This window comes from Humulus lupulus, chromosome 1 (genome assembly GCF_963169125.1).
Source record: "Humulus lupulus chromosome 1, drHumLupu1.1, whole genome shotgun sequence".
Lineage (NCBI taxonomy): Eukaryota > Viridiplantae > Streptophyta > Magnoliopsida > Rosales > Cannabaceae > Humulus > Humulus lupulus.
Window position 1 is genome coordinate 231,652,027 of NC_084793.1, and position 9,207 is coordinate 231,661,233.

Consider the following 9,207-nt stretch of genomic DNA (forward strand, 5'->3'; position numbering starts at 1 on the left):
TTGAATTGATGATCTTCTCATAGATATTGTTTTAAAGAAAACGAGAATGACTAAAAAAGGGCAAGGCAATTCAAATATAGCAAATGGGGAAGTGATAGATACAATTGTAATTCTTTCAGGTGACCTTGTTCAAGTTGTTGCAAAGGTATGAGATTTGTGCCATTTGTTTATTTCTTGAGATCTTTAATGAAGAAAAAGCCTGATTTTTTTTATAATATGTTACCTTGTTGATGCTATTCAGGGGGTTCAGCTTCCAGCTGATGGTTATGCTAGGAATGTGGCTTGTAACAATGCTGAAGCTGTTGTGGAGTCTATTCCTTCTGTAGAATTTTCAGTGAATGATGTTGAGAAATCTATCAAGTCCACTGTTTGTAGAGAGAATGGTGAACAGTTAAGGTATTGTGTATTACTGAATGAGTTCTATGCAAATTTTTGGCAGTAGATCCTGTTGTTTATTTTTGCTATTATATATGAAAATAAATAATGTTTTGATAACTTTATCACCTCTTCACGCCCTTGTGATTGTACACCATCTTTCTTTCCAACAGAGGACAATATTTGTTTCTTGTTACGTACCAATCCATGAAAACATTATTGAAACTTGTGTAGCATCTACACTATGGTATTTATGAATGTCATGAATGATGATGAATATTGGGTTTGTATATTTTCTCTAGAATTTAATATGCAATCGTCCTTTAGGACTAGTCTCTAACTTATGCTTGTAATGGAGAAGAAGAGACACTCAGCTTGGTTTTTGTTTCCTTTCATTTCGGGTTTTAGAATCAGTTAGTTTTGTTGTGCATTTGGTGGATATATTTTGTTTAAGAAAAGTCTAGAGACCTGGTTTCTCTTGTGTTGCTTTATAATATTTTAGATTTTTATCACTGTATGCCTATTATGTATTCACATTTTCTGTGTTTGGTATGTATGATGTGATTATGTCATGGTGTGCTATATAATTAATTTTACTTTAAATAGCAGGAACTCAATGCAAAATGAGAATGGATTTCTTCCAAGTTTGATGCCTTCAAATGCTAAAAAGGATCATGAGGGGAGAAATGTTGCCGAGGTACTTTCTCCTTTCTACATAATTATTTAGTTGTATGTATATTTTTATCATGCTTTGTGTCAAGGAAAAAATTGGCCGGATTGGTAAGTTCGAATAGAAATACTAAAAATTGGAATGTATATACTGAAAACTCAGGAATTAAAAGGAAGGAAAATGAAAGAGAGGGAGAAAAATAGGAAAGAAGAAAAATTTCTGAAGTTTGGAATTAAGGAAATGTTTGAAAGTAAGAGCTATAGTTCCAAGAAATCATATTTTCAACTCGTCAATTGATTCAATCTTGCTTGTTGAAGCATTGGTTCTCTATCTAGAAATACATTGGATGAAATGAGGGGAAAATATCTTTTAGCAATCAGGGTCCTGGTACTTATTTTCCTCTCGCTGCTTGCAAACAATCCCATCTTGTCATAGGTCTAACCTTGTAAGAAGTAAACATGAAAGAGAGACAAATTACATAGGTCTATCTATAATGTTTATGAACTTATACGAACTCTCTCCAAGTCCTTATTTTGCTGTGTTCTTTTTCCCGCCTAAATGCAGATTAAAGACACCTCTGGTGCTGCAAATGATTGGAGGTATAATTAGCTTCTAATTTCTCTCCCATTTTTCTTTTCCAAAATATTTGGGAAGTTGGACCTTAACCCTTTGTACCTTGCAATGACATCCAGAATGCTTACATATAGTTTTTCCCTTTGTTCTACTATCAGTTTTTATCTCCTTGGAATTAAATTTTGACAGACAATGTGGATATGATGGGTTGCAAGGACACAAGAATGATGATGAAAAAGTTTTAGAGTTTTCTCAGGAAGAAAGTGTATGCTAAGATAAATTTGTTTACTCTTCATAATAAGTGTATCACTTTATCTATGTTGGATTAACAATTTTCAACTTCTTTTTTTTTTTTTTGTAGGCTACAAAAGATTTAGGCTCAAGTTCAACCTGTAAGTCAATATCCATGTCACTTGTCTTATTATTTAAAATGATTTGATATTTAGAAGTAGCTTAATCTCTGTGATATTTATAAGGAAGGATTCTCTGTGAGGATAATATTAATTGGAAAGCCTCTATTTTGACATGGACTTCCTATGTTAAGATTATCAATTAGTGAAGGAGTGAGATCAAAGAAACTTGACGTTGAACATTTTCCTATTTATTTTTTTTCACCGTGTTAACCAAATAACTTATTAAGGACCTGATTTAAAACTAGCATCCTTGGCAACAGTTGATTGATCTATTTTTTGAGTGCTTGGTCTACACTAATGGTGATGCATGTTTCTTGGATAGTTTTCTTTGCCATTGACATATTATACAAAATTAAAATTAAGACAGGTACACTACCCTCTTTCTCTATCTGACATAATCACTAGCAGCACATCCTTTTCCTTTTCTTGAAATGAATTCATATACCCTCTTGGCCTACCATTTCCAGGGTTTTAATATTTTCATAATCACTGTGTCCAAATTGCAGAAAACCATCGAAAAAAGTCGGCGCATTCTGTTGGCTTTCCTTAGCTATTTGCATAGTAGAGCTTCTCATTTGCATCAAGTTTGGACATGGTATGTTACTCTGCAACTATTATCAATCAAACGATGTAACTACTGAGAATAATAATAATAATAATAATAATAGGGGGCTCAGTATATTGAGAATAATAACAATAATAATAGGGGAGCTCAGTATAATTTAGTATTAGGATACTAACCTTTTTTTTTCTACATGCTAAGAAACTTGTTATATGTAGAAGTTGAACCTTGCATATAATTTTGATATTCCACTACTCTGAAAATATTTGAAAAATGTTATACTCCAAATCCAAAACTAATACTAATCCAAAAGAAAAAAAAAATAGAATATGTAAAGAATAAATGAAGTACCTAACGTATAATAACAAGAGTGGGCAGTAACCAAACAAATTAAGAACTGAAACATTTGCAGAAATGGAGCACCTGATTTTTTTTTTTAGGTACCATTTGATCTATATAATATACATGGATATATACATGTAACATCAGCCATACATTATATATCAATGAAAAATTAAAAATAAATCTCTTGTTTCATATCAGGCAATGAGTCTATATTCCTCAGTATTACTATCTGCTATTGATATCTGATTTCCATGTCCAGGAGAGGATATTGTTGTATGCATCTGTTTGGAAATCTTGATATTATTATTTGATGATGAGGGTGAAAATAACTTAATAGCTTGTTGCTAAATTCTTATTTGCTTTCCCAATTTCCATGAGCCTAGTTCATAGCTCCTACCAGTTTTACTTCTGGGTTTATTCTGGCTATATAGTGGCTGTAGTTAAGGTGTTTGGTCAAAGGCAGATCTCTTTAATGCTTTAAATTTTGTTATCTATGTTTTTGTAAATCCGCTTGTATTCGGACCATTTATTAGAAATTTTGTTCTGTATTATGCCAACACTACAACAATTATACCCATATATTACACTAAAATATCACATTACAACAATTATGCCCATATAATGCTTTCCCAACAACACTAACTGTTTTGGTTAGTTAGTTGTTCATTGTAACTAATTATTGTTATTTTGTAGATTAGTTACTTTATTAGTTTTGGTCTTTTTTGTATATATACTCTTTTGTATCATTACTTCTTTAATGAGAATTGATTCTATTAATTCAGTCACTAAGTTTGTCACTAAGTTTGATCCTATCTGCTTTTCTCTTTTTCCTCCTCTGGGTTGTCGATGGTTCTTGGTTGTGGACGAGCTATTCTAATTATTTTTCTTCTGTTTGGGTTTGCGTTATGCAGGTTTGTAGGTGTGATGGTGGTGGTGGTGGTGAGGGTTCGTGGTAGTGGCCCAAAGGTCAAAGGGTGGTGTCTTCTTCATATCAATGTATGGGTTGTTGAGTGATGCCGAGATAAGATTTTATTTTCATTTAAAAATGGGTTTGTAAATTTGATTATTTTACTTTTGAGAATAACTTGTGTGTTTCATATTTCTTTCTGGTTTGAGTTTACTAATTATTTTTAAAGATTTATCTATGGTTGAGTATGTTAAATCTTTTATTTTGAATTTACTGCATATTTTTATACAAATGTATGTGTGTTTTTTCATAAACACATGTTTGCATAATAATCTATGAAGTTTTTTCTGATTCTCTTGATGTGATAATGTGTGCATAGAATCTGTTTGATTAAACTCCTGAATGACTTGTATTTTCTTTAACACATTGCTTCATCCTTCCTAGTAGTACACATTGCTGCTATGTTAAGTCCAGACCTCATTTGATGCACTTGCTGTTTTTTTTTAATGTTACATTTGAAGTCTGTTAAAATAGTTAAGATAAAAGTGTGTTGGCTTGGTGTGATTATGTGTAAATTTCCCTGTCAATTTACTTCAAGAACTTTCATATCTTATAAAAATTATCTATACATATGCATACACACTTTCAAAACTTGCAAGCCTACTGGTACACATTATGCATTTTGGCCACTTTACAGTAAGTTAAAGTCACTAATTCTTATTGCATAGCTTGGTGATTTGTCATTTATTACAACTATGTTTTTCTAGTTTTGTTGATTAATGACTGTTTCATAGTTTCTTCTTTGGTTTTGTAAGATTTCTTGCTGAATTATGATTGATTTGGAATTTCCAATCAATGTGTTTTATGTTTGTTTCATGACTGTTCTTTGGGTGGCCATTATTTCTATCGCAATGGTGGTTTCATGCCATTTTATTGAATTATGATATTTGCATGACAATGTCTTCTTCTTTTTGAATGTTTACAAGTAAAATGTGCTAGAATCATGTATGTTTCTTTTACTTATTATTATAATTTTTTTTGCCTTTTTTATTTATTTGTTTGTTCTTTACTTGTGGTTTAATAATATAGACTTGTGCTCGGTTTTAATATCTCTATAGTTCATTCTAGTTAACTAGGAGAAGTGGTATTAGTGATTTGACTCCATGGATTTTGGTATTGTGAAGTAGAACAAGTCAATATTTACAGTAAGTTAAAGTCACTAATTCTTATTGCAGAGCTAAAACAATGACATTATTTTGGACCTTTATAGTCTGTTTAATAAAGTATGTAATTGTCTGTTCAGTGATCCTCCCCCCTCCAAAAAAAATACAACTCTGAATGAATAAAGTCTGTCTAGTCAACTTATTTGGTTTAAGTGTGAAAGTGTATCTGTTGGTATTATTTTTTTTATTTTTATCAATGCTTTATTTGTGCTATTTATTTTCTCTTACAGCTTGGTGGAGGTTATCTATTTGGGTTGCCTTTGGGGTTCGTTGCTGATTCTATTGGTGCAACAATTGGTGCTACAGCTGCATTTATTCTTGGTAGAACAGTGAGTATTGTAGACCATAGTTTTCTTTAAGGACAATTAATTTTTTACTTTTCTTTAACTAGATTTAAGATGCTTGCAAGTTGAAAGTGCTTGTCATATATTAGACCATATTTTTCCTCATTTATTGTGTTTAGTTTTAATATTTGATTATAGATGCTTGCCTTATATTAACCCCCACCCCACCCCCGGATTGTTACCATATATCTAATGTTTTCCACAGTTAATTTGTTATCACTATAGCCATCCATTAGGTGTACTTACCCATCAATCTTTAACTAGCTCTCATTCTTGTTATAGGTTGGTAATGGGATGGCTTAGATTCTTAGAATCTCAAAAGATACTTGATTGCATAAATAGGCCAAGCACTATAAGAATGGAGGATAGAAATATATTTTATTTATAATATATACATATATATATATATGTTTGCTCTGGAATGTATCTTCTTCCTTCCTCTGTATTTGAGTTCTATCTCTGCCTTTGGTTTATTTACAGGCTCACCCAATTCATGTTCACGTTGAAGAAGTTAAAGGTATCCAGACCCTTGAGAAACATAATTTAGATAATAACTTAGCTTAATGCTTAGAAGCTCTATTTGACAATGTTTTCTTTGCCAGTGTAAACTCTTAATTCTTGGATGTATCTTATGATAAATTTGCTCAAATAGATAGAATTTTCCTTTACTCTATCTTACAGATGTAGTTAGTGTTGCCCAATACATTCTTGTTGTGGAGAAAGAATCAAGTACCTTTGGCCATTCATGTTGCTTGGATTACTAGATGCATTTCTATCAACTAAGCATGTATTGTTTTATTTTGGCCTAGTGTTCCAATGATTGGCAAATGTTTTCTTCCTTTGACAGCAGAAGGTGAGAATGCAATGGTCTTTCATGAATGCCTTTCTTCCAGTTGTGATCTTAACCGATGAGTTATGTCATTTTCAAGAAAAAGGAAAACTGAAGCCGTGTTATACAGATGCTACCTACGAAGAGAGGTGCCGCAATGGAGGTAAAACTCTCTGTGCTTTCTGATGCGAACCTTTTTTAGCTGGCTATGATTGTATTCAGAGGCTCTATTGTAAATCTCACCTTATTTGACTCATCTCTGCCATTCATCAACCTTGTTTGACACTTCTAGCATTTTTTTTAAAAAAATATTATACAATATTTGAAGGATCTAATATGTGTGGATTTTATTATTTATTTCTCTTCATGTTTTTATTTCATATTCCTCTGTTGATATTAATTAGCTTTTCACTTTAGATGGAAAACACCAATATTTGGCTAAGAGAATAAACGAAATTTTGTGTTTATGCTCTAAATGTAATTTAGTGATAGTATAGATAGATTTTCCCTAGCATAGTATAGATTCCAGAAATGTGGTAAAATTAGTACTATACCTCTACTAATCTTGGCTCAAAATAATCCCTTTTTCAAGTGTTTGCTTCCTAGACTGAATCAAGATTTATTTACATAGATAGATACTGTACATACTATTATTAAAACTTTACTGGAAATTGACTTATCCTCTTCATATCCTAAAGGTTAATTATAAGACAAGGAATTCTCATAATTATCATAAAAAAAACTTTCTTTCTTTGATAAAGCATATATATGAAGCTATTGATAAAAATAAAAATAAAAAAAGCTAGTTTGATTTATAATTTAGCTTTATATGAAAAAGTTATGTGGAAAAAGTTACAAAATGAGGTGAAATTAATGTAGAGGTACATATCAAGGACTCAATAATGTATGACTATGAATTATCATTATCAATGCCCATGTAATATCTATCTTTTTTCACATAATGGTTAATCATTATAATAACAAGCAAGTTCTTAGAAGAAATCCACACTTGAATAGTCTTAATCAAACTCATGGTATAATTAATAAAAACACTTGTGATTATCTGGTAGTTATTGTTGTTTGTATTTTCTTGTTTAAATTGTATTGATTATTCATACATTGATCATTCAAATCATATAGGCATGTACAAGCGTTCATGAGTTTGTTCATTTGTTAGGCATGATTTACTTAGATTTGCAGTTATAATTGTTCACGACCTCTATCTTATTTCAGAGAAAGCAATTTAAGCAGTGGCTTTATTATTCAGGAACTTGTTGATATTTATTCTAATCATTACTAGCCAATGGACATTTATGGCTCCTAAAACCAAAAATAAATATCAGTTGTGACTTTGCCTGAAAGTATTTTATAAGATGTTAATAGAGAGAGAACCATATCACCACCAAAAAATGTTTATGAAAAAGTGTAAGTAGTATGAACAAGGTCTATAGACTCTATACGTATTGTTCTCACAACATACCAGGAAATTCTGTTTAGCATCACAGGTTGTTACTACTCATTGAAAAAATTTTGCTCCTGTTTTCTTTTAAAACCCTTGTTGGATTGGTGCCTTTTTTTAGGTGACGAATAATGAATTTGTGTCTAAAAAAATGATGGTTCTGTTTCTTGAATTGCATGTCATACCATTCAGTATTTTGTTAAAGCAGCCAAGAACAGATGACATTGCATCTGTTTGTGTTTCGTTTTGGCAAAGTTAATCCCATTGCTTATTGGTCTAATTGGTATGAAGCCAAGAAGTTCCCAATCATTTCTTCTCATACTTTTGACTCAACTGGCCATCCCTTCAACATTTCCAGGTTGTTATGGAGGGTTGTCCTGTTTTCTGATCTAGTACATGTTTGGTTTTCAGGTTGTACAGTTATTTTAGTTAATGATATGCTCTCAAACTACAGAATTTGCTTGCTTGCTGTTTTTTTATTTTGCTGGTTTGTTTTCTGATTATTGTCTTGAATAATGATTGTTCATAATGAAGATCATTTTTCAGTGTTCAGATTTCAAAAAAAAATATCAAGTATATGGTTGCTTAGTACTTTTTCTAATACTAAGAGTCTAAGACCTCTACTTTTTGTCTTCAGTACACTCCTGCAATAGATATTTGGATCTTAGGATGTATTGGCTGCATAATGATTGTCTTTCAGGGTCATTTATTGATTATTTTGTTGATTTTTCATTGGTGGTTCTATTAAAGTTGACATTTTTCTTTTTCTTTGTAGTTTTTTGATTGGATTTATTGCTTTAAATTTTTCAGGAATCACTTTGTCAGTTTTGGGACAGAGAAAGTTTTGTTGATGGTCCTATTCGGTGTCTTCTTTGTAGCCTAGAAGGTGAATTTCCCTTCAGGACTGTGGAACTTATTCGCCCCTTATGAGATATGAGATTCAATGGATTTACCCTAGAAATAATAGTATCATTCTAAATGTTTTTGTAACTCAATTTTGAAGGCTTTGTGTTGGGCAGCTGTAGAATATTTTGTGCTGAAAGTAGTAACTTTTCAATATGTTGAATATTTAAGACTCATTGAATACTTAAAGAACATTTTGTTGTTGATGACAGTGTTTAATGTTTTAAACTAATTTGTGGAATGTTAATACAATGTTGAATGTTTTTATTTTTTGTTATTTGAAAATCAAGTTCATTTGATGATGCTAGTATATATTAGAAAGCTAATTTTAATTATATAAAAAAATTAAAATATAATAGAATAAATTAGTGTTATATAAATAAAATATATAATGAAAATTTTAACTTATCTAAATATTAAAATAATACGAAAATTGTGTTATAATATCTATTACAATAACACTTTTTATGCAAAGAATTGTGTTATGCAAACTTCATTATATAACACAAATAATGTGTTATACTAAAGTGTAGTATAACACAAATTTATAAGTATTGAAATGTGTTACATAATCAACTATAAATAACATAATTAAACACTTATC

The 9,207-nt window shown here is 30.8% G+C and overlaps 1 long non-coding RNA gene across 2 annotated transcripts; it reads left to right on the forward strand.

Moving 5' to 3' along the window:
* The first annotated feature begins 280 nt into the window (after positions 1-280).
* On the forward strand, positions 281-2,326 carry LOC133829243 (uncharacterized). 2 transcript variants are annotated; one of them, XR_009891645.1, is made up of 4 exons: positions 281-396; positions 985-1,072; positions 1,610-1,644; positions 1,808-2,326. It is a non-coding gene; the product is annotated as an uncharacterized LOC133829243 (long non-coding RNA). The 2 variants fall into 2 exon arrangements; XR_009891642.1 differs by having other exon boundaries at positions 304-396; positions 982-1,072.
* Positions 2,327-9,207: the final 6,881 nt, after the last annotated feature.